A 24,593-nucleotide genomic window follows, 5' to 3' on the forward strand; every position below is an offset into this window, starting at 1 on the left:
CTTTGAAAAATAAATTGGTAATCATGATGGATAATCAGGTGAACATGAGCTCTCAGTGTGATGATGTGGCCAAAACTGTTAATGTGATCCTGGGATGCATAAACAAGGAAATCTTGGCGTAGAGAGGTTATTTTACATCTGTATTTGGCACTGGTACAATCACTGCTGGAATATTTTGCCTAGTTCTGGTACTCAGAATTCAAGAATGATGTTGATAAATTAGAGACAGTGCAGAGAGGAGCCATGAGAATGCAATACAAGAGGTCAGAGTAGATTATCACAATTGTCCCTTTTGGCCTTACAATCTCTAAATCTATGAATAAACCCGCACCATGCTGTACCCAGCTGCCAGGTTCCCATCTTTGATCCCACAGAGCTTCATCATCTATACTTTTACGTTATCAACAGAATAGTGCACTTTAAAAGCTGTGTTTGAGCATAGGAAACTCCATATTTCTGCAGCTAGCAATTTTTTCTATTTATTTTTTCTGTTTTTTGAAGACAAAACAAAAGGAAGTTAAATGAAAACAAAATTCTTTAACATCTTTCATGGGCTATTTAGGTTGTAAATCTATAATAAAAATAGCCAGTGAATGCAAATTAAAGTTCATGTAGTGACATTACCTTATCTATATTGTACATGTAGTATTTGCAGTTGCTGGTTAGGTTAACTTCAGTAAACAGTATATACATAGGGGTAAGTTAACAGTGCTATGGGAACCTTAACTCTTGCTTTCACTGATTTTTTTATTTTAAAAATTGCATTTTGGTCTGATAGCATTTACACCCACAAGTGTAGATGACTATACAAGTTGAAGGGCAGTGGGAAATCAGGCTCTCAGTTTCTTATTGCCTGGGAATGTTTTATTTTTGTTACCTTCTGTCATGTTTACTTACCATTGTAGGTCTCCTATCACCTCACATCTCTCTGAAAGTCTTTGTAGACATATTCCTCTTGTTCTGTCCTACCACTGGTGTATCTAGAACTGGTGGAAAGGATAATGTTGTAATTATAATTGTCTGTTTTCTATTCTCCTTAGTGGCTTTAAACTCGCATACTTAACTGATCCTGCCAGGCAGCTCCCTGTTGCTGCCATACAGACAACTGTGTTTAAATTTTCTTGTCTTTAGACATAGAGCTGAATAGGCTGTCATAATTTAGATCATATTAACAGCAACTCTCTCCTATTTATCCTAGTCATAAAGATCACTCCTCAAAGATGGTATCAGAGGGGTAGCCGTGTTAGTCTGAATCTGTAAAAAGCAACAGAGGGTCCTGTGGCACCTTTAAGACTAATGGAAGTATTGGGAGCAATACTTCTGTTAGTCTTAAAGGTGCCACAGGACCCTCTGTTGCTTTCCTCAAAGATACTAAATAATAAGAATACTTTTTGAAATGAAACAGTATCTAGGTATAGCTTTTAAATGGGGAATGTAATTCTGTTTCTTAAATTGCCCTTCTCTTAAAGAAACCTTAGAGCTACTACAGATTCAAGACTGCCTCTTCTAAATTACAACACTTATGCAAGGACACCAGTTAGTAAGGTTGAGCTATAAACTTGAGCCCTTAAACTTACCACAACCGGGAATATTGTGGTCTTTTTTATACAACATTTCAGAGGGCTGTTGCTTTAGTTTCATAATCAGGGGGAAAATTATATGAAATAATATCCAGTAGGAAGCAAATTAAGAGAGGAACTCTGTACACGAAGCAATTTTATAACCTGAGAACATTAAGAGGATGTGGTAGGATGCATGTCAATCACAGCCATAACCAGAGGAGCTTTCTGACCACCACATCCGACTCCTATCAGCCGTTATCACTAAAGGGACAGATGGTTCCAGTTTAGTCAGATATCGTGGTAATGATATCTCCTCTACTAAAGGGAAAATAATCAAGGAACTTTTATAAACCTACAGCTAGACTTTTCACTCGTTTCATGAAATTAGAACTTGAATATAATACTAGTTGTACAAATGTATTAGAATGTTTTATCATATAATTGCGTAGCTACAGGCATTCTGTTTATTCTTAAATACTGGGACATAGTCAGTGAAAAACTACCTGAAAACACAGCAGGAATTTGTCAAAAGAAGTCCAGTCAGAAACTCTGAGGAACCATACTTCCGACTTCCTAGTGGTTTAAGTCTTCCTTTAACTTATCACTGCAATACTCTAAAGAGGTCATGATGAACTTACAATGTACCTGGTCATACAGCTGCTCAGCATGAGGAACTTCCACTGATTTGAATGCGATTGATGTCGTGTGGCATTTGGAGTAACTACAAGATTGGGTGCAGATAGAACAAGTAAAAGGATCTAATATATAGATCCAGTTTAGCCAAACTGATGTGTCTTTCGCTAAGAATGTGTTTGCCTTCGTGAATTTCCTTCACAACTACCCTCCCTCTCATACTGAAATAAAATTAATTGAATGTGTGGGGAGGAGCCTGAGATGACATTCTTAACAGTGTCAGGTCCAAAGTTCAGATTCTTATTACAATCTTTGTCGCAAAGTCAAATTAATATTCTGCCATTTCCAATCCTCATGTATCCTGAAAACTCTTGTGAGGATAGATTACTTTTGGCTGTTTTCTGCTTTTTCTATAGTTTTAGGCACAAAATATATCTCCCCTGAATGTTAATGCCCACCATGGCTCTGTTTACTTTGAATACTTTATTCTTACTACCTTTTTTTATGACCAGTGTTGTAAAGAAGCAAGCAAATAAAATTAACACAATATCCACTTGACGAAGTTTTAACAGGAGCAGAAAGTGATCTAATTGTCTATAATGTATAGTATATTAACTGCAGAATAGTTTTCTATACAAACATATTTAGCAACAAAACAATAATACTAGTAGTTTTAATTTCAAAGTTCTTTACAACCATTAATTAATTCACCTGCAAGGTAGGGAAGTATTGTTATCCCTATAGGTAGGGATTTTAGTTTAAATAAACTATCCTCATCCATGGGCCACATTCAACCCCCATAGGTGCACACAGGCTTCTACCGAAGTCAGTGGGTGCTCTGCATTATTTGCGTCAAATTCTGCTCTCAGTTACATTGCCGTAAATTCATTTACTTCAATTGAGTCCATTCAAATTTACAACAGCGTAATTCCGAGGAAAATGCATACACTATCATAGCATCGCAGTATTGCTTATGCATCTGAGGGCAGATTTGGGCTTCTGAAATCCAGTAGTACTAGAAACATTTACAGCAATATTTCATTTCATTAGCACTGCATTTCTGAAGTATAAAAAGTTGTCAGTCATCAGCTATTCAAATATTTACATCAAAGGGTCTGAGTGAAAAATCCATATGGAATGGACAAAATCCAAAATGATTTGTACATCAGATTGGTTCAATGCCACTAAAAGTACTTTGGAACAAATTGGTACAGTAAGTTGTGGTTAGTGCTACAATACAACACTTTAATAAGGTCCATGTATTAACTATCATAAAAATGTCTGAGATGAATTGCAAGGAACATAGTTGAGCCCTGTCTGGCCAGAATCTCAGGTAGTGTAAATCAATGGATCCATGCCCATTTATATCAGCTGAGGATCTGGTCTATCATCTTTAAAATTATTCTCATATCTACTTTCCAGGTACTATACCTATACAGTTATGAAGAAAAATGTTATAAAATTAAGTGAACATAATAGTGCTTCCCAACATTTTCCTAGGACCTCCGTTTAGTGCCACTTTGGCTGTGATTTTGTTAGATCTATCACAAACAGCATCAAGCCTAGTTTCCATCAAACATCAACGTGCTTTCAGAAGTAGTCTTAGTGATTTTCTAGATAGCATTCTTCCCTCTCAGTTAACACGGAACTAATGCCTCAGCATGGTGCCAGGAGACACTGTGCTGCATAAAGTGTTTTCTTGTGGGTGAGATGTAAAACCAAGGGTCTACAGCTGTGGTCATTAGGGATTGACAAGAACAGGGATGTTAACTTTAGAGTCCTCCTGACCAAAATCCTGTTCTATGTAATTAAATTCTAACAACCTAAATTCTCTGTTGTGACTCCTGTTTAGATGATTATTATAAGCTTGATCATTGTTACCTTGTGTTTCCCCTTTCGGTGTCATAGCCACATGTTGCCTCCCCTTTTAAACTTAGAGTGTAAGCTCTTTTGGGCAGGGACCATCTGTTTATGTTTATATGGTATCTAGCACAATGGGGACTTTGTCTTCTAGGGGCTATTGCAATACAAATAATAATATACAATATGTATTTGGATGTTTTGTTGTTCTACTTGTGAAACTGATCTGGATACGGATCATCTCTCTTCCCCCAAATATAATATCATGCAATACTGAAATATGCCATAATGGATTGTTCTGCATTAGCAGCACGTTGGACTAGATAGTATGAAACATGATAGACATACAGGCAAAACTCCCTGTAAGGGGGGAGTACTGTACCTGCAGGGTCCCAAAGGAAGTGCCCTGCAGTGTCTGAACACAGTGATAAAGTGTCTTTTCATTGTGAATTGCAAATTAGCCCAAGGCTACTCATCCACAGAGAAAGGAAACCAAAGGACCTGGTACATGACTCCTCTTCTTTCATTCCGCCCTTGGTATAAGGAGTATGTGCATAGGTCATTTTCACACATGGGTTAAGTGAGGAGCAGTTTGTTAAGTGACTGATCAAACATTTCATAAAAAGTCTGTGACAAACCAGGGGTCAGAAATATGACCTCTGGGATGGCAGACCCATATCTTATCTACTAGCCACAGGGGCGGTTCTATGTATTTTGCCGCCCCAAGCACGGCAGTCAGGCCGCCTTCGGCGGCTTGCCTGCGGGAGGTCCGCTGGTAACGCAGATTCGGTGGCATGCCTGCGGGAGGTCCACCGGCCCCGCGCCTTCGGCGTACCCGCCGCCGGATTGCCGCCCCTGTGTCTAGTAGATAAGATATGGGTCTGCCATCCCAGAGGTCATATTTCCAACCCTTGGTTTATCACAGACTTCTTATGAAATGTTTGATCAGTCACTTAACAAACTGCTCCTCACTTAACCCACCTTCACGGCGACAGGCAGGCCACCCCCACGGCTTGCTGCCCCAGGCACGTGCTTGGTGCGCTTCTGCCTGGAGCCACCCATGACTATACAACACTGTCTCTCCCACACAGATTCAAATTTCTGCACTTAGACCATCTGTAAAGTGAGGAAAATTATGGTTGTCCACTGTCACAAAGTGCTTTGAGATGTAGGTCCTTTGATTATAAGGCCAGAAGAAACCACTTTGATATGACCACCTGCCGTAACACAGGCCATAGGATTTACCTACATTAATTGCTGTTTGAAATAGAGCATATATGTTAGGAAAACATCCAAACTCAATTTCATAAAAAAGCCCTAGGCAAGTACCAAGTACTATTAGCCACCTTTTAGAAGGGATAACTAAGATATGGACATTCAGCAATTTAGCTGGGAGGCACTGTGGCCTAGCAGGTCACAGACGTGGATTCTAACCTGGGATCGAACACTTAATTTGCTATGGCTTTGTACCACTATTCAGATTGAAGGTAGGTTGCCTATGCTTACATGGCTAACTTAGCTTCTTAAAAACATATGTATCTTGTCATCTGTGCATGAAATGAGGCAGGACATCCCACAAGTCAGTATTAGCTTGGCCAGCACTATTCACCCCTTTAATGTAAAAATGAGTAACTCATACATCCCATTTATTTATCCAGTTAAGGAAGGGAAACAATACCATATGCCTTTGTACCTGTTCAAAACTAGCCAACACAGCTTGAATGTTGGCCATTGAGCACTCTCAGTGATGGGCAACTGAACCCTCCATAGTCTAAGAATTATATGGAGAAACTATTTTAGTGATTAATTTTCACCAACACATTAGAAAATAATGTACTGTAAGTTGTTGTGAATTCATGAACAGGAAGAAAGAAGCTGAATTCATCAAAATAAATTATTTCCTATGAATTATTAATTCAGTTGTACATTTGAAGTCGCTGGGCAATACAAGAAGACTGGGTGGTCAGAGGATTAATTTAATTTAGAGTGATTTAAAACAAATACATTTCAGTGAATGGCTGGTGCCAACAATATGATGACTGTATTTCATTGGGAGAGCCTGACAGCAATAACACTGGTCTACAATTTTTGAGAAGTCGTCTGCTTCAGAGATAAAATGTACTATTTGTTATGTATTTTGATGTGCTGAATTCAAATATGACAATTAAAACAACTGATTGGCTACTGTTTCTAAGATATTTAAGTTTTTACATTTTATGTCTATGTATATTGTGTAGATAGTAGAGTTTTAATCGTACATAGTCTGCAAGCATTGAGGGGCTCCATTTGCCCTGATAGCGTTTCTCCATTGTTGCAATGTCCCGGTGAAATCGCTCGCCGTCCTCGTCGCTCACTGCTCCGCAGTTCGGTGGAAAAAAATCTAGATGAGAGTGCAAAAAATGTATCTTTAGTGACATGTTGCAACCAAGGCTTTTGTATGCCTTGAGGAGGTTTTCCACCAACAACCTGTAGTTGTTTGCCTTGTTGTTTCCGAGAAAATGTATTGCCACTAACTGGAAGGCTTTCCATGCCGTCTTTTCCTTGCCACACAGTGCATGGTCAAATGCATCATCTCGAAGAAGTTCACGAATCTGAGGACCAACAAAGACACATTCCTTTATCTTAGCTTCACTTAACCTTGGAAATTTTCCACGGAGGTACTTGAAAGCTGCTTGTGTTTTGTCAATGGCCTTGACAAAGTTCTTCATCAGACCCAGCTTGATGTGTAAGGGTGGTAACAAAATCTTCCTTGATTCAACAAGTGGTGGATGCTGAACACTTTTTCCCCCAGGCTCAAATAACTGTCGGAGTGGCCAAACTTTCTTGATGTAGTGGGAATCTCTTGCACGACTATCTCATTCGCAGAGAAAACAGCTGTACTTTGTGTATCCAGTCTGCAGATCAAGCAAGAGAGCAACAACCTTCAAATCGCCACAAAGCTGTCAGTGATGTTGGTCATAGTTTATGCACCTCAAAAGTTGTTTCATGTTGTCATAGGTTTCCTTCATATGGACTGTATGACCACCTGGAATTGATGGCAAAACATTGCCATTATGCAGTAAAACAGCTTTAAGATTCGTCTTTGATGAATCAATGACCAGTCTCCACTCATCTCGATCATGAACGATGTTGAGGGCTGCCATCACACCATTGATGTTGTTGCAGGCTACAAGATCACCTTCCATGAAGAAGAATGGGACAAGAGCCTTTTGACGGTCACGGAACATGGAAACCCTAACATCACCTGCCAGGAGATTCCACTGCTGTAGTCTGGATCCCAACAGCTCTGCCTTACTCTTGGGTAGTTCCAAATCCCTGACAAGGTCATTCAGTTCACCTTGTGTTATGAGGTGTTGTTCAGAGGAGGAGGATGGGAGAAAATGTGGGTCCTGTGACATTGATGGTTCAGGACCAGAAGTTTCATCCTCTTCCTCTTCCTCGTCTGACTCAAGTGAGAATGATTCTGGTGCATCAGGAACCGGCAGTCCTTCTCCGTGGGGTACTAGGCATATAGCTGATGGAATGTTTGGATAATGCATAGTCCACTTTTTCTTCTTTGACACACCTTTCCCAACTGGAGGCACCATGCAGAAGGAACAATTGCTGGTATGATCTGTTGGCGCTCTCCAAATCATTGGCACTGCAAAAAGCATAGATTTCCTTTTCCTGTTCAACCACTGGCGAAGATTTGTTGCACAAGTGTTGCAGCATATGTGTGGGGCCCACCTCTTGTCCTGATCTCCAATTTTGCAGCCAAAATAAAGGTGATAGGCTTTCTTAACCATAGTGGTTATACTGCACTTTTGTGATGCAAAAGTCACTTCACCACAAACATAGCAGAAGTTATCTGCACTGTTCACCCAAGTACGAGGCCTCTCTGCTCACTTTGGCTAAACAGAAATGTGTCCCTTTGCAAAATCAAACACTGACAAATAAGAGAGCACGGCATTGTATGATTTCTAGAGCTGATATAGGGCAATTTGTTCAGCAGAGTGATGTAAGCTTTGTTATGATTGCATCATCCATGACTTCTAGGAATAACATGATGCAATTCATATAATGTATGACGCAATACTAGCTTCAGATTGCATCATTCATTGTTTTGCCTAAAAAGCAAGTACTGTCCAAACCCAGTCATAGATTTATTCATAGATCCAGTCAAAGATGTAGTTTAGTCATTTCTGGTTTAAATTGAGATCCCTTCCCTTTATAACTCACTTATCCTCCACCATTCCCAAGTCAAGGGTCGTATATACTGACCCAATAGCATATCTTGAAAACTAGAGCCAATCAACAATTTTAAGCATCATTTTCTTTCTCAGTGACCCAGAATTAGTAAAGTCTGACTACATTTATTTCAGAAGCATTTTGGCTGTAGAGCAGTGTTATTAGCAAGGGCATTGAATAGGTAGTATTGCAACAGTGGAAGATTAAGAAAAAAGCAAGTGTCGACAAGGTCTCTCAAGTGCTAGAGCTGACTGCTGAGGGATTGGAGGTGAACATAGTGGAAGTGAAAGTGCTTCCACTAGCAATCATTCCTACCCAACAACTGGTCCCGGCCTCCTCATCCTCAATAGAGCTACAGCACCCCCCCCCCACTCCCATATTTACACGCCAACACCAAAACCTGCCCATTTTTTTTTGTCATGACGTGAATCCCACAATCTTTTGGACTCAAAGAATTGTGGGTTATAGGCACAGAATAATATTTTGGCCAGGTTGAGAACTATTGCTCTAGCGGATTTTTAAGGTTCTCTGATAACCTCAACCATTAACTTGGCATCAGATTGTATCTCTATTTTTGTAGGGTAAATCTTCATAGCAGGTAATGGCTCAGGGCTGGAGCACTGCTAATTAAAATAATTTACTTCTGCTAATAAGACTAAACTGTTTTTTAAAAAAAATCTGTCTGAAGAAAGGTTTAGAAAAGTGAGAAGTTGAATAAAACCTAAAAAGTTAATGAGCCTATATAAAGGGAGACTATGCAGGTAATTGCTCTCTGACTCTGATTAAATTGTGCTTTTTTTTTAACCTCCCCTTCCTATGTCTAATGGTATTAAGGTACTGTTCTTCCTTGGAGGATTAATCACTTAATCCATACTACTCTACATTTTTATGATGATCTGGTGCAGATACATTTTCTTCCTTTGAAGGCATAAATCCACATTTGACATCATATACATAGCTAAAGCAAATAAATTTGATACCGTGTACAAGGATTTACTTTCCAAGTGAGGATTAAACAATAGGAATAAATGAACTCCTAAGAGCTTCATCACTGATGTCTCCTCTTAATGGAAAGGACCTGGGAAGGCCCTGAATATTGGCTAACCACTCAGGCCAAAAGGGGCAACAGCTTAATTGTGACTTCATCCTTGGATGTAGGATTCCAAGATGGTGATGCTCTACACATTTTGGTAAAGATTTTTAAAAAGGAGCATATTTCAGATTACAAATGAAACTTGATTTATGCAAAACAACTTGTGCAAATTTTGGAAAGTCTCTTCGGTTGCATTCAACTACCCATCCCCGCTTCACAACGCCTCCAATCTCCTAAAAAATGCTCAAGCCTCTCCTAACCTTTACTACCAAACTTATTTAAGGGGCTGTATTTAGGTCTTTTTCAAAGGTAAAACGCTGAGGGGCAATGTGTGATCAGCCCTTATAGAGCTGCACAGATTGGCAAGGTGCCGTACAAAAAGGATCCCTCTTACAGCCAATGCAAGGGCCATTTATAGTGACTGTCCCTGTAGGAAAGGATTGCTTGCTCCATTTCTCCTTCTCAAGGGGGACAGGACAAGGTAAGGAAGCAGCTAGGGCCATGACAACTGCTTCCATTGGATCAATGGACAATCACCGTCCATGGAATGGGGCTGCACATTGCCTGTGTGCACCAAGAAACCCTAGGAGAGAAATTGCTCACTGAGGCACAGCCTGTGAGCTAGTATGCGTGTGGGCGTGCAGCTCAGCACTGTTGCCGAGTTGGTGCTATGTACATATCACACAAGCTAGCCTTTAATTAGATATAAATGAACAGATCCAATACAGCTATGGGATGTTATCGTACCAGTGGGATAAATTCAGCATTCAGTTACACCCATGCAACTCCACTGAAAGGAATATTGAACATAGCCTATCACTGTTATCAGGTAACTCCCATTGACACTGATGGGAGTTTATGTACCCATCTTCTCATAACTAGACTTCTGGAACTGTTCCTTCCCTGCTTAAAACTAAACACACTGGTCCTGATTCAGATCTCATTAGGACTCAGGAATAATTTCTCCAATCAGTGGAATTCCACAATTGTAAAAATAGTGTACATGAAAAAAAAATCACAATCAGGCCTATACATTTCATTACTTTTCCTCAACTGAGCAATAAGGCGTTGTTCATGATTTTATTCATTGGTATATTCTGTGAAAATTAAAATGTTTCACATAATGAGAAAAATATAAGAGAAGAGAAGAAAACGAGGAATCATGGAGAGGTGAAAAGCTGAGATCCCTTTTAGACATTGTTAGTGCTATTGTTGTGTTTGCTATTAGCTACCACAGTGGTAAGTACGTTAGATAATGTACTTTTCACTGAAACTAAAAAAAGCTGGTGAGTGTGTAGGTAGCTCCCATTAGCAATAATGGGAGTTCAGGCACATTCATAATTTACAAAGTACTTTGTTTAAAACCTGTTTATCAGATCATGGTTATTGGCCCAGAGTGGGAGCATGGGAGCACTAAATTAACATAACATCTTTTCACGCCCACAGCCTCTTGCAGGGAATTGCTTTACTAGAGCTTTTTTGTTTTGACTTCAGAATTTGTTTTCCTTTCAAGGTTTTTAAACCTCACAACATTTTAGAAATGGCTTCAGTGGTAGGATAAAGGACAGTTTTGTTTTGTTTTTCTAATTAAAGATAGGGGAAAGTAGCTATAACTGCATTTACACTTTCCACATGACAGGTCTCATTTATAAAAAAAAAAAAGGGAGGGATGGCTCAATGGTTTGAGCATTGGCCTGCTAAATACAGGGTTGTGAGCTCAATCCTTGAGGGGGCCATTTAGGGATCGGGGGCAAAAAAATTGGTCTTGCTAGTGAAAGCAGGGCACTGGACTCAATGACCTTTCAAGGTCCCTTCTAGATCTATGAGATAGGTATATCTCCATATTAAAAAAAAAAATTAATGTTAGCCCTTTTCCTGATGAAACTGAAAATGCTTAACCAGAGTCTGAGAATATCATCCAGTGATGTTATATGTAAAGACATCTACTTTTTTTAAGACATCGTAAAGAAGGTGCTTATTAAATATGATTTGCCATATGAAGTCAGACCAATAATCCACTAAGTATAACACCCTGCTTTATGAAGTTACCTGTGAAAGGTATCAGAGAAAGATGAAAATTCCATTTCTACCTGAACATTTGCACAGTGCTGGACATAATAGAAAAAACATCCTTCTTGACTCCGGAAATGATCATCTGCTAACAGAGAGGTCACCCAGGTATCCATAGCAACATGAGATTGGAATATCAGGACTCTGTATATACAAAGAAGATACAGTATCACTGCTACAGATAGAAGAACTGATATAATGAATTTTCTTAGATCAAATATAAAGAAATGGACAGGTATAGGTTTGTACATTTTAATATCAATAGTGTAAACAGAGATATAGCCAACATTTTCAGGCCTTGAAAGTGAATCTCTGATCTGGTCAAGAGAACCATGCAGCAGACCTCCAATCTCACATGGGGGTCTCTGCAGGATTGGAGCCTTAGATTCTTAAAGCCATATCTACAAATCTCAAAAAGTGACCTGATTTTCAGAGGTACTGAGCTGTGCTTGACTTCAATAAGAGCTGTATGTGCTCAGCATCTCTGAAAATCAGGTCACTTTTATTTGGGGGTAAAATTGTCAAAAGCACATAAGTGACTTATGTGTCTAAAAACCAGATTTTTAAATCAATGGGAGTTAAGTGCCTAAATACCTTTAAAAATTTGGCCCTAAGTCACTTAAGTGCTTTCTCTTTCTCTCTAGTCCAATGACTGTTCCACTGTTCCACTGTGGATAAATACTTAAATAGTCATTGGGTCACAGAGAAAGAGAAAGTGAGAGAATAACTCTCTAGCTCAGTGGTTAGGACATCCACCTGGGATGTAGGAGACCCAAGGCCCAGTCCCTCTGCTCCAGTCACTTTTTCATTATTTAGCCAGTGGAACAGCTTCAACAGAGAGACTGAGGGAAGCCCCTCCCCCCACAACCTATCAGAATATCCCACAGTCAGCGCTCTCTCTTAAGATGTGGGTGATTCCTGTTCAAATCCTTTCTCCCTGTGAGGTGGTGGTGTACTCACCACCTGTTGTATCCCCTTGTATCAGGGAGCGATGCTGCTAGGGTCCCTTGTGTCCAATACCTCTTGCTGTCTGCCTCTCAATAGTCTTCTCTGGCCAAACCACGTAAAGTTCAGGCTCCTTTTGGGGTAACAAAAAGATCCAGCTTGAAAGTTCATAAAAGTCCCAATACAAAAGAACTTTTGACCCCCATCATGGGCTAGTCCTTTGCCCATCCTTTGAGGTCAGCCTTCAGACCCACCCTGGGATCAATATTTCTTGCATTGTGCTTGCATGCCCCTTCCTTGGGGCTGGTAGGTGAACAAATGCTCACTCTCTACTCTACTCTAGTTCTAGCCCAGGGACCCTGAAGCCAGTAGGTCTGCTTCTTCAGATGTGCTGCTGTTTTCCTGTGCTACTTCCTATCTCCAAGACTCCTTGCATTGCTTCCCCACAGCTTGTGCTTAAAACAACCTCCCTTGGATCTCAAGCCTCTGACGTCTCCTTAGATCAGTGATACTCAACCTGTTTATCATTGCGGGCTGCATATGCTATCCACAATGTGTTATGTGAGCTGCAGGTTGAAAATCACAGCACCTCCCCAAAACCCCCCCTATGCCCAGCGCCTCTGCCCAGAGCGGGGCAAGGAGCAGAGTTCTGGGCGCTGGGCCAGGCAGCTGGTACCCAGACCCCCCCACGTGGTACGGACAGCTGGACCCTGGACCAGGCAGCAGGGCCAGGTGGCAGTACTCTGGGATCCCGCCATGTGGGCCAGGCAGCTGGTGGCCGGACACTGGGACTCTGCTGTGTGCAGGGCTTGGCAGCCTGTGGCCAGACCCAGACCCTGCAGCGCAGGGCCAGATGCCGGACCCCAGGACCCCACTGCATGGGGCCGGGCAGCCAGCAGCTGGACACGACCCCAGGACTGGAGCCCCATCTAAAACCTTGGGGTGCTGCAGCACCTCTGCAAAATTCTAGTTCCCAGCACCCCTACCCTCTCACTGCCTAGAACCCACCCAAACCTACCCAAAGACCCATTCTCCTGCCCGTGAGGCACTCACCAGCCCCCTGCTGGCAGGAATGCTCATGCAGGCTGCAAGATGCTGTCTTCCCCTCAACCAGCCCCACCCACTGCCAGCCCAGAGAGGCAAATTTTGAATTTTTTTTAGCTCACAGCTGGGCCGCAGCTGTGTGTTAATTGGGCCGTATGCAGTCCGTGTGCCGCAGTTTGAGAACCACTGATCTAGACAATTATTTGAATAATGAGCAGCTGGGTCTGATAATGAGCCATCAGGCTCATTCACGGTCCATTTTGGTCAATTTCACGGTCATAGGATTTTTAAAATCATAAATTTCATTATTTCAGATATTTAAATCTGAAATTTCATGGTGTTGTAATTGTAGGGGTTCTGACCCAAAAAGGAGTTGGGGGGGGGGAGCGTTGCATCTGGCCAACAACCACCGCTTTCTGGCCACCCAACTCTGAAAGCAGTGCAGAATTAAGGGTGGCAATACCACGACCCCTTAAAATAAACTTGTGACCACCCTGAAAATCCCTTTTGGGTCAGGACCCCCAATTTGAGATACATTGATCTCACCCTGTGAAATTTGTATAGGGTAGGGTAAAAGCATACAAAAGATGAGACTTTATGGGGGGAGACCAGATTTAATGGTTTTTGAAGCATTTTTCATAGCCGTGAATTTGGTAGGGCCCTACGCATAAGCAATCTCCAAGAAGAGAGCTGTGAATTCCTTATCTGAGGAGTGAGGTAACCCTACTTCAGGAGATGGGCTGGGGACTCCCTGCTCAAGGAGTGGGAGACTGGATTATAACCCAGCTCTGGAAGGAGGGCTGGGGGCTCCTGATTTAAGAAAATCCTGACAAGAAATCCTCTCAGCCCAAAGGTCCTAAGACAGAATCTGTGGTCCAGGGAGAAAAGGACTGAAAACGCCAAGAAAGGAGTGCTAGGAATTGGGAACATCCCTGAACCTAAAGGGGGAGCTCTTAACTGATTGAACTAAATAAATCAGACCACAGGAGAAGGGGAATATTATTTAAAGACTGGATGCAACTGGTTTATTTCTCAACCCTGAGGGAGCTAAGGGCTGTGTACCTGCAGGGAAACAAGGGGGCATGCTCAAGGGCATTGCCCCATTACAATTCCTAAATCACCTCCTAATGATCACTAAATACCTTCCAGATAAGAAACAACCTGGTAACAATGCTCCAAAGGATGTTTCGTTGAAAGGTAATTAGAAGGTTGACACAAGAAGAGGGAAGTCCCAAATTGATTTCTTTTTAACAAGAACCAGCAATAGATCATGAATAATCAATTGTAAGCTAATACCCAGCCAGTGCATTGTGAACCAGCACAGACTTTTATGGACTTCTGGATGCAGAGACCTCAGACACATTTAAACCCTGTGGCATCGGAAAGGACTAAGGCATAGAAACTGAAAGATGGGAACGAAACATCTTTAAACAAGAAGTAATACTTAGATAGCCTGACTATACACAGTGATAGATAGAGTTGTACAAAGTTAATGTTGCTAGAAATGGCACGTGAAATCCTAGGAGTGATGATGCCAGCGCCAAAAAGGATAAGAAGGGAGACTTGATGGTGCAACCCTCAAGTTAAAGAATCAGGTAACTTAAAAAACGGCAGGCCAGTGGCTTGATAGGATGGTATATATAGAGACAAAAAAGAAAGCCAAAAGAAATGTTGTAACAACTAAAAATGTGGCCTCTGGCAAGCCATATCATCGAGTGGGAGCAACTAAAAACATATAAGCCAAACTGGGATGTGATAGATTGCATACAGGAGGAAGAGGTTGTAGAGGCAGTTAGGTAAATGAAAAAAGAGAAAGCACCTAAACCAGACAAAGTACCAGTGTATGTATTGAAGTCATTGGGAAAGGAAGGCATTAAGTATTTTACAAGTCTGCTCAATGATATTCTTAAGAAATTTAAGAAAATGCCCAATGAATGGCATAAAAGCTTTGTGGTGCCTAGTTTTAAACATAAAGCAGATATTACACTTACATGGTAAGTAAACTGAAGTCACATGATATGAAAGTATGGGAGAAGATTATTGAAAAGCACTGTGTGGAACAGTTGAAATTTGGAAGGGTCAGTATGGATTTATGCTTGGAAGGAATACAGTTTATGCCATTGATGCCATATTTGCTCTGTGAATCCTGATGGAGAAGTTCAGATAAAAGAAATGGCAATTGGGCATGATTTTTGTGGACTTGGAGAGGCATACAATCATGTACCAAGAAAATTAATTTGGTGGAGTTTGCGACAAAGAGGTGTAACAGAAGGATATGTCCATCTTATCCAGGATATGTATGATGGAGTGTCTACCATAGTCAAAACCAAAGAGAGAGTTTCTAAACATTAGCCTCAAGGGTCAACCTTAAGCCCTCTTTATCTGTGGTTGTCTTGGATGTGATCAGTGGAATACATGAAGGGAACCATCTTGGAATGTGCTGTGTGCTGATGACTTAGTGATATAGGCAGAATATTGTGAGACTGCAAACCAACTTTCAACAGTGGCAATATGGGTTTAAGTAGGTAGGATTTAGACTGAACATTGGTAAGACTGATGCTATGATAACTGAGGGAGAAGGACACACCTATATGATATTACAGGCAGAGAGCTTAGAAGAGTAAAAGAATTTAAATACTTAGGATCAATAATTGCTGACATTAGTGGCCTCCTGAGTGATGCCTGGCATCAGAGCAAAGCTGCTTGGTACAAATGGGTCACCAAGGTAGAATGTATAAAACTGTAATTCACTCATCCTAACATATGGAATGGAGACTTGGCCAGCCATAGGAAATCACTAGGCTTTCCGCCATGAAAATGAAGATGTTGAGCTGATCAAATGGTTGAATGCTCCATGATAGGAAACATAGGAGGCTAGGAGGGACCTAATGAAGATTGCCTCAATTGAAGACAAATTGATGGACTCTATGTTGGCATGGACATGTCCAGTGGAGACCTGAGAGTTATATTGATAGGATGGCCCTCACAAGGATCATGAATGGAATATGACTAAGGTGAAGGACACAGACTGAGTACATGAATTGGATATCAACAGCCAGGTGTACAACCATAAGTTTTGGTTATAAAAGGCTATAAAAGTTGCTGATCCCAAATGGGCAAGTGGTAAGAAAGAAGATGATAGAATTTGGAGGGAATAGCGCAGGTTGAAGGAGGGAAGAATTTGGAGAAGGCACCAGGAAGTCAATCTGTGCGCAACATCTCTGTAAACATTTCTCTTAATAAAGAGAGTTTTGTGTTAGAAACAGAGGTCTCTCATGTTATTACCCAGCTCATGGTACATGAAATAAAGTCAATTTTATTACTTTTGCATTGGGTGAGGTTATTGTTAACAAGACAATTTTCATGCACATTTGTGGGACAATACAATGAAATCCATCAATTCTCTATTATGTTTCTCATATGCCAGGCCAGATCCTCAACTGGTGCAAATTGTAACAGCACCATTGATTTCAATGCAATTAAATGATGGGATCATTTCTAGCATTGGAGTTGTATTGTTAATCACTGTATAGTTTTACAGTACTAATCACATTGACATGCTTTATATTAATGTTTGAACTGTTAGTTATTTTGCCAGTATTTCAGCTACCCAATCTCTGAAGAATTACCCAGAGTCTGACTTTGAAAATTAGTTCCTTTTTTTGTTAGATATCAAATATTATATACTGCTGTGATGCAAATATCACATTTTATAGCTGTATAACACAGTGTGGCCCAATGTACTGTACAGGAAGTAATGCAATAGGATGGTTGAAATTCAAAGAACATCCAGACATGCCAAACTCATGAAAAAAACACAGAAATTGGGCTTGTTTTTGGCTTAATTGGCTTGTGAGTCATTTGTTGGCTAGTTTTTGGCTTGTAGCTTGTTGCAGCTTGTTGCTTCTTTTTTTTTGAAGGTTTTTTTGCAAGCAGGGACAATCAGGGGCAAGTGGTAAGCAGGGGCAAGGGGGAGAGAGAGTGAGGGGTGCACAGCGGGCCCACAACAGTCCCAGAGTGCACACTGGGGGGATCTAGTCACATAGACTGTTGGGGTTCTTAGGGATTGGCTTGTTTTGGCCTTGTTTTGAAATGGGATTAGCTTGATTTTTGGCTTATTGTGAAAGTTGGGGTGCTTATTTACTGCGTGAAAGTTGGCGACTGTGAGAACATCCTATTTTCAGATCAGATAACCAGCATCTAGAGAATAGGGTATATTATTATATTAAATGTTTTGTTGCAGAAAGACTTTGGTATTCACAATATTCACAGAGCAATGATTACTGCCATTCACAATCTCAGTTATTGCTGGATGGGCATACCTGTAAATTCATCCAACAAAATGTGTTCTCCCCTCTCAGAGGAGACAGTATAAGCACCTTCCTCCTCTCTGTCAGTGACTCTGAGTCTTCTGAGAGAATCAGACTCCAGAATTGCTTAAGTGATTAAATCACTTAGAAGATGAGAAATACCCACATAATCCGTTTCATCCATCAGGTGCATTTAATTGGCAGTCTTACTTTTGAAAGCTAGGTGATGACAATTATTTGTATTGCATTAATTCCCTAAGGCTACTATAAGAATTAGTGATCAGTGCAGAGGTGCTGGAACAATTTTTATAGTGGGGGTGCCGAGAGCCATTAAATCAAACTGTAAACCCTGCATATAATGGAAAGCACTTCAAGCCAGGGGGTGCAGCAGCACCCCCCGCACCCATAGGTCCAGCACCTATGGACCAGTAGGTGGTGTACAAACATGGAACAAAATGGTGTCTGCCCCCCAAAAGATTATAAAAGATCAACTGATTTTGTTTTACAGTTTTTTAAAAATTTCTGTCCGGGACAGTTAATCAGATCACTACTACCAGTGGTCAGAAAATTATTTGGGTTGCTCACCTATCAACTCATACATATTTATATTGTTTCACCTTTGCACTGTACTTCCATACAATTATCCCAAAGGAAGTTTTAAAAGAAATATAACATAATGATCACTTTTATGCACCTTTTGCTTTAAAATATATTAAAGATCAATTATACACCTTCTATGTAATAAAGCAAAATTAATGGGAATGCATGGTTGTAACTGAGGCCAGAATGTGACCCAAGCTATATAGAGAAGAACAACTCAGTATATGTGTGAGAAATGTACCCTGTAGTTAATCTTGCAGTACTCATTCTTATTCATCACAACTGAACATGACATTTCGGAGCCCTGCACAGAGAATGGTGAAGGCCACTGGTTTTACATGATGCTCTGGGATGCCAAGCTGTAAACAAAAATTTATAAAAGGCATAGTATGGTCCTAAAGTGCATACACAGACAAATTCTCTAGTTAGGCTTTGCTGACGCATATTAACTACACTTTCAGTTGCACTCTCAAGGCTTATGATGATAGGACATCTCCTTGAGTAATTTCCATCCTTGTACTCAGTCTGGAACCATTTTTTATCCTATGTGTATTACAAACAGCAGGTACAATACTTACTGTAATATATATTAAATAAAGGGCTCAATCCACAGCTATGCAGAGCTCACCTGTCACATAGGAGGGGTCAGGACCTGCTGATTCCAGTGGCTATGGTTACAAAGGGCATTACTTGGGGCATGTAGACCCCTTCACATGCTCTTCTTCCAGGCCTCTCTCCTTCCCTGCCCATCCATTAGAACAGGGATCGGCAACCTTTGGCACGCAGCTCGCCAGGGTAAGCACCCTGGCAAGCCGGGCCAGTTTGTTTACCTGCCGCGTCCGCAGGTTCAGCCGATCGCGGCTCCCATTGGCCGCGGTTCGCCGCTCCCGGCCAATGGGGATGGCGGGAAGCAGCAGCCAGCACATCCTTCGGCCCGCGCCGCTTTCCACCGCCTCCATTGGGCTGGAGCGGCAAACTGCGGCCAGTGGGAGCCACATTCGGCCGAACCTGCGGACGCAGCAGGTAAACAAACCGGCCCAACCCACCAGGATGCTTACCCTGGTGAGCCGCGTGCCAAAGGTTGCCGATCCCTGCATTAGAAAAAAGGTGTTTCCACAGTATTTAATTTAATGTTAGGTGCAGTGGAAGGGTGAGAGGCCAAGGCTTCTGCCTATCCTGGAGCTGTCTGTGCAGGTGCCAAAATAGCCTGCTACAGGAACCACAGGTCTGTTTTAAATTACACCAGGTGGAATCGTCAACCAGGAACCATTCTGCTAGCCCATGCTTGCTAGAGTACCTAGCTCCCATGGAACTCTCTCTCTGCAGGGGGAACCAGAGGGGTGAGGAGAGTGTGTGGTATAAATCCAGTTATGTTAGCTTTAAATTGACAGGTATTACCTCTAGAACTACCATGGAAATACCCATCTGCCCCTTTATGGCAGCTTTAAGCTTCATTTGTGATGTTCATTTGGCTCAAGCTAAGTGCAAAAGAGACTTAGCTTGAGCCAAAGCTCTGGCCCTAGCAGTCTTATTTTGTAATCCGATAAGGCCTGATCCTGCTGCTATTATAGCTTATAGCCAAAGTTCCACTGACTTCAATGGGAATGGGAACGGAACTATAATGATCCCCCCATAAAGTCATTTGGCAGTCAATACCCATAACTGTGAAGAAAGTGAAAGAATGGAGTTTCCCAGCAAACCTTTCCGTTAACTCATAGACTTTAAGGCCAGAAGGGACCAATATGATCATCTAATCTGACCTCCTGCACATTGCAGACCACAGTCTTGAAATCAGTTAGGTTTTTCGCCCCCACTGCTCTCCTTGGAAGGTTATTCTAGAACTTTCCACATTGATGCAGTTAAAGAGAATCCACCATTTACATTACTTTAAACCTGCAAGTGAACCATGCCCCATGCAGCAGCAGAAGAAGGCAAAAAAACCCAGGGTCTCTGCCAATCCGACGGTGGGAAAATTCCTTCCTGACCACAAATATGGTGATCAGTTTGGGCAAGCCTCACCAGCCAGACACTTGGGAAAGAATTCTCTGTAGTAACTCAGAGCCCTCCCCATCTAGTGTCCTATTACTGGCCGTTGGATATATTTGCTGCTAGCAGTGGCAGAATGGCTACATCCCCTCCATAAAAACTCTCTCTTGCAACTTTAATTTGCTGGCTGAGAGGGAAGAAATAATGGAACAACACATTTGAATGGAAGCTTCCTCACTAAGTGAAGAGATTCACTGATTTCCATATCCTCATTAGTTTCTGGGCACTGTTTAATGCAGCAGTAATAGTCCATGGTATTATGAGCTGGTATAAATATGCCCAAGGAGGGGGATGGTTTACAGCTAATGGACTAAATCAGGGGTCAGCAACCTTTCAGAAGTGGTGTGCCGAGTTTTCATTTATTCACTCTAATTTAAGGTTTCGTGTGTCAATAATACATTTAAATGTTTTTAGAAGGTCTCTTTCTATAAGTCTATAATATATAACTAAACTATTGTTGTGTGAAGAGTAAATAAGGTTTTTAAAATGTTTAAGAAGCTTAATTTAAAATTAAATTAAAATGCTGAGCCCCCTGGACCGGTGGCCAGGACCCGGGCAGTGTGAGTGCTACTGAAAATCAGCCTGCATGCTGCCTTCGGCACGTGTGCCATAGGTTGCCTACCCCCTGGACTAAATTAATCCCTGGTGTAATTCATTAAAAATTATAGGAGTTACACCAGGAGTTATTTTGTCCCAGTACATGGAGGCAGGACTGTTAGGAAAACACATCTCCTTTCCATTCCATAGCTACATGAATTAGGGAAGATAACTTTCTGATGACATGCAACTGTACTGGCAGCAAGTATGTAGTTTACAAATCCAGTGGTGGATGTAAGGACTGAATTTCTAAGGAAATTGTCAGTGTAATAAAGAAAGAGGTCCTATATTTTCATGAGCAGTCAAGAAGCTTTGGAATCAAAGAATGAGTTATTTTCAGCTTATGAGATAAATGAGTGCATGCTGATATTGGTTTAATAAATGAGCCTTTGCGATATTTAGCTATAATACACACTGTTCTAAAGTATGAATAGAGATGGATATTAAATGGCAAAATAACAGTGTGGGCTTGCTGACTCACATAACTGCTGCAAACATGTCTTGGTGTAAGTCTTTTACTATCCCCTCAGCCAGCATATGCACAAGGACAGGGCCTGCACTTCTGTTTCACTCTACTCCAACAGGCTCCAGGCCTGACTGTCTACTCCAGTGTAACTCCACTGACTGCATAGGATTTAACCTTGATTTACACCAACATGAATGAGAGGAGAATCAGGGCCTTTGAGTTACAGAGAATTTTCCACAGTTAAGCACCACATGAGTTCAGAATCCCAGGGTGAAACCTGGGTTCCATTGAAGTTAATGGCAAAACTCCTGCTGACTTCAACAGTGCCAGGGTTTCATCCTAGATAAGTAGACTCACTTCACCTAGGCCTTACTACACAAAAGGGAGGCCAATATAGAGTGTAACATAACGAGTATTTCCATATCAAAAGAAGGCATTGTCGGTCTTGAAAGTGGGAAACAAGTTTCCGCCAAGAGCTCAAGGAGAAGAAAGCTAGGCAATTACACCCAGTCATCAGAAAGTGGGAATGGGTGATATTTTTGGAGAAAACAGCTCTCCACTCCCGGAAGAATAGTCAAAACTCTATGTATGCTTTTGGACTTCTTTATTTTGTTGTGAATTTTTGTTTTCAGTGAGCAGCCCCAAGATCTGAGAGTCTTTTGAATCGACTTGTCTTTGTGGTGTTTCTCCTAAAATAAATTAAAAATCCTCTTTATTAAAAGAAGATGCTTCTTATACACAGTCTCCTGTGGTGAGCTCTGCCACAAATGGCTACCTACTGTGTTTTGAATATTAACATTATTTGGAGCACAATAGCATCCAAAATGTGCTTTGTGTTCTATAGCCACAGATGAAGAAACAGTACCCAAAATGCTTACAGCCTTAAAGGACAACATATACACTAAGTGACCAGGGTGAAGAGAGGTACCCCTCATGCAGGGCCAGCTCCAGGCACCAGCATTCCAAGCAGGTGCTTGGGGCGGCAATCTGCAAGGGGCGGCAGTCTGTGTGTTTTTGCCGCCCCAAGCAGCGCGCCGAATTGCCGCCATGGATGGCAGGGGCAGTCCATGTGCCGTTACGGCGGCACGCGCGTTTCCACGGCGGCGGCAATTCAGCAGCAGCTTCTATGTTCAGCTGCCCCCGGCGGCAATTCGGCAGCTTCTGTCATCTGGCTGAAGACAGAAGCTACCACCGAATTGCCACCACTGCGGAAACACGCGTGCCGCCCTAACGGCACACGGACTGCCCCCGCCATCCGCAGTGGCAATTCGGCGTGCTACTTGGGGTGGCAAAAACAGTAGAGCCGGCCCTGCCCTCATGTTAATTTGATTGGGAGGAGAGATTAGTTTTGTATTATATATTAACAATTCCTAATTGGCTCTCAATCTAGACATTACTAGTGTCTACTAACTTTTTTTAGGTGTTGTATTCATATTTGTAGGTATAGCTGCAGAAATGGGTTTTATAATGAAATGTCCATTTCTCTGTGTAGTGATTAAAGTGCTTTTGATATAGGTGGCTGTATCAGAACAGGGGCTGAATGATTTGATCTATTTCATTTCTGTTTCCTATGGAAACCCAGATACTTGTAAATTTTGTAAACTTCTAGTTAGAAAATGGTCTTATTGTTGGATGTGATTTTCAATGTTATTCCAAAAGGTAAGAAGGGATAGCTATTCCAATGCTATTCCAAAAGGTAAAGCAGGGGATAATCTTGTAGGCTGATGATGGTGAAGCAAACTTTACCCAGGCAGGATAATCACCAGAGGGAAACTGTCTACCAGTATTAATGACTTTCTGCCATGGCCACTAGGCACGTCAAACATTTTTGTTAGTAGGAGCTGCTGATTGGTGTAGTATGCATGTGGAAATCATGGCTTAAGTCTGCTTGTCAAAGCCTGGAGATCAGACTGTTCATGAAGAAGTTCTTTAGTCTTAATAAGACCTTGATTTTCTTTGTGACAAAGGGATCTTGTGATCCTGGTTGTAGAGATGTTGGAATCACCAATCTGGCACCTTGTAATAGGTGACTGTTCTTATGTAAATGTTATGGGATGATTTTAGGGCTTGTCTATCTGTTTTGAAGTATCTGGATAGTTTCATAGAGTTCATTCTAAAATCTTGTATGGGAGGTATGTTTGATCTTGCTTGGGTGAAAGTTCAAGATTTGGCAGGGGCATTATGCTAAGTGCTGTATGTATGCCCAATTAATGCTTGTATGCTTGTATTATCAAAGTGGTAATTCCAAGGTTGGTACCTGTAGCGGACAGTAGAGAGATGTGTAGTCTGTCGGGCTGGTTTTACCCTTATAGTGGATCATGTTCCCATTTGAGGCATGCAGGTAGCTTAGGTATTGTGTTAAATGTATGTTCAACAGGTTTGTGGTCTGTGATGATGGTGAATAGTACTCATTGTAGGGACAATTCCAGACAATGAAAGAGCTTCTTTCTCTAAGTGGAAATATCTGTTCTGTGGATATTGGTGCTCTACTGGTGTAGAAATTATGTGATAGTGCCTGACAAGGAATCTTTCTGTGCAAGGAATGTGCAAAGACCAACAGGGCTTGAAGCAACTGTCGCTTTTGACTGTTTGGTTGGGTAAGAATAGGACTATGCATTGTCACTTGTCAACTGATCATGATGCTAGTTGAAAGTATTTTCATATTTATCTTCCCATGTCTGTGGGACAGAACTCTTAGGGAGTTCATGCACTGACTGAGGCACCATTCTGTAATCATGAATGGAGTGTGAACAACAATTGAGCATTCCCAGGAGACTGAATTTTACTGGCATGCTGTGGCACTGACAAGCTTTTAATGGTTGCTATCTTGTCCTTGTTAGGATCTTGTGCTATTCCAACTGCAGAAAAGACACAGCCAGAAATGCTAATGAAGATTTATGTAACTCACATTTAATTTAGTTCTGAGTGAGATTCATCTCCTGGTGTCTTTCAAAAACTGCTTTAAATGTTTTGTTGTGGGCCTCATGTCATGTCCAATGATGCCATTTTGACATATGGAAGTCCTTGACGTTAGGGATGCCTTGTAGAAATGATTGGATTGGGTTGTGGAATCCAATATTGATTCTGGTGCAAGCTCAGCTGGTGAATGATAACACTGAGGTCAAGCTTGGAGGAGACTG

The sequence above is a fragment of the Chrysemys picta genome, chromosome 1 (genome assembly GCF_011386835.1).
Source record: "Chrysemys picta bellii isolate R12L10 chromosome 1, ASM1138683v2, whole genome shotgun sequence".
Taxonomy (NCBI): Eukaryota; Metazoa; Chordata; order Testudines; family Emydidae; genus Chrysemys; species Chrysemys picta.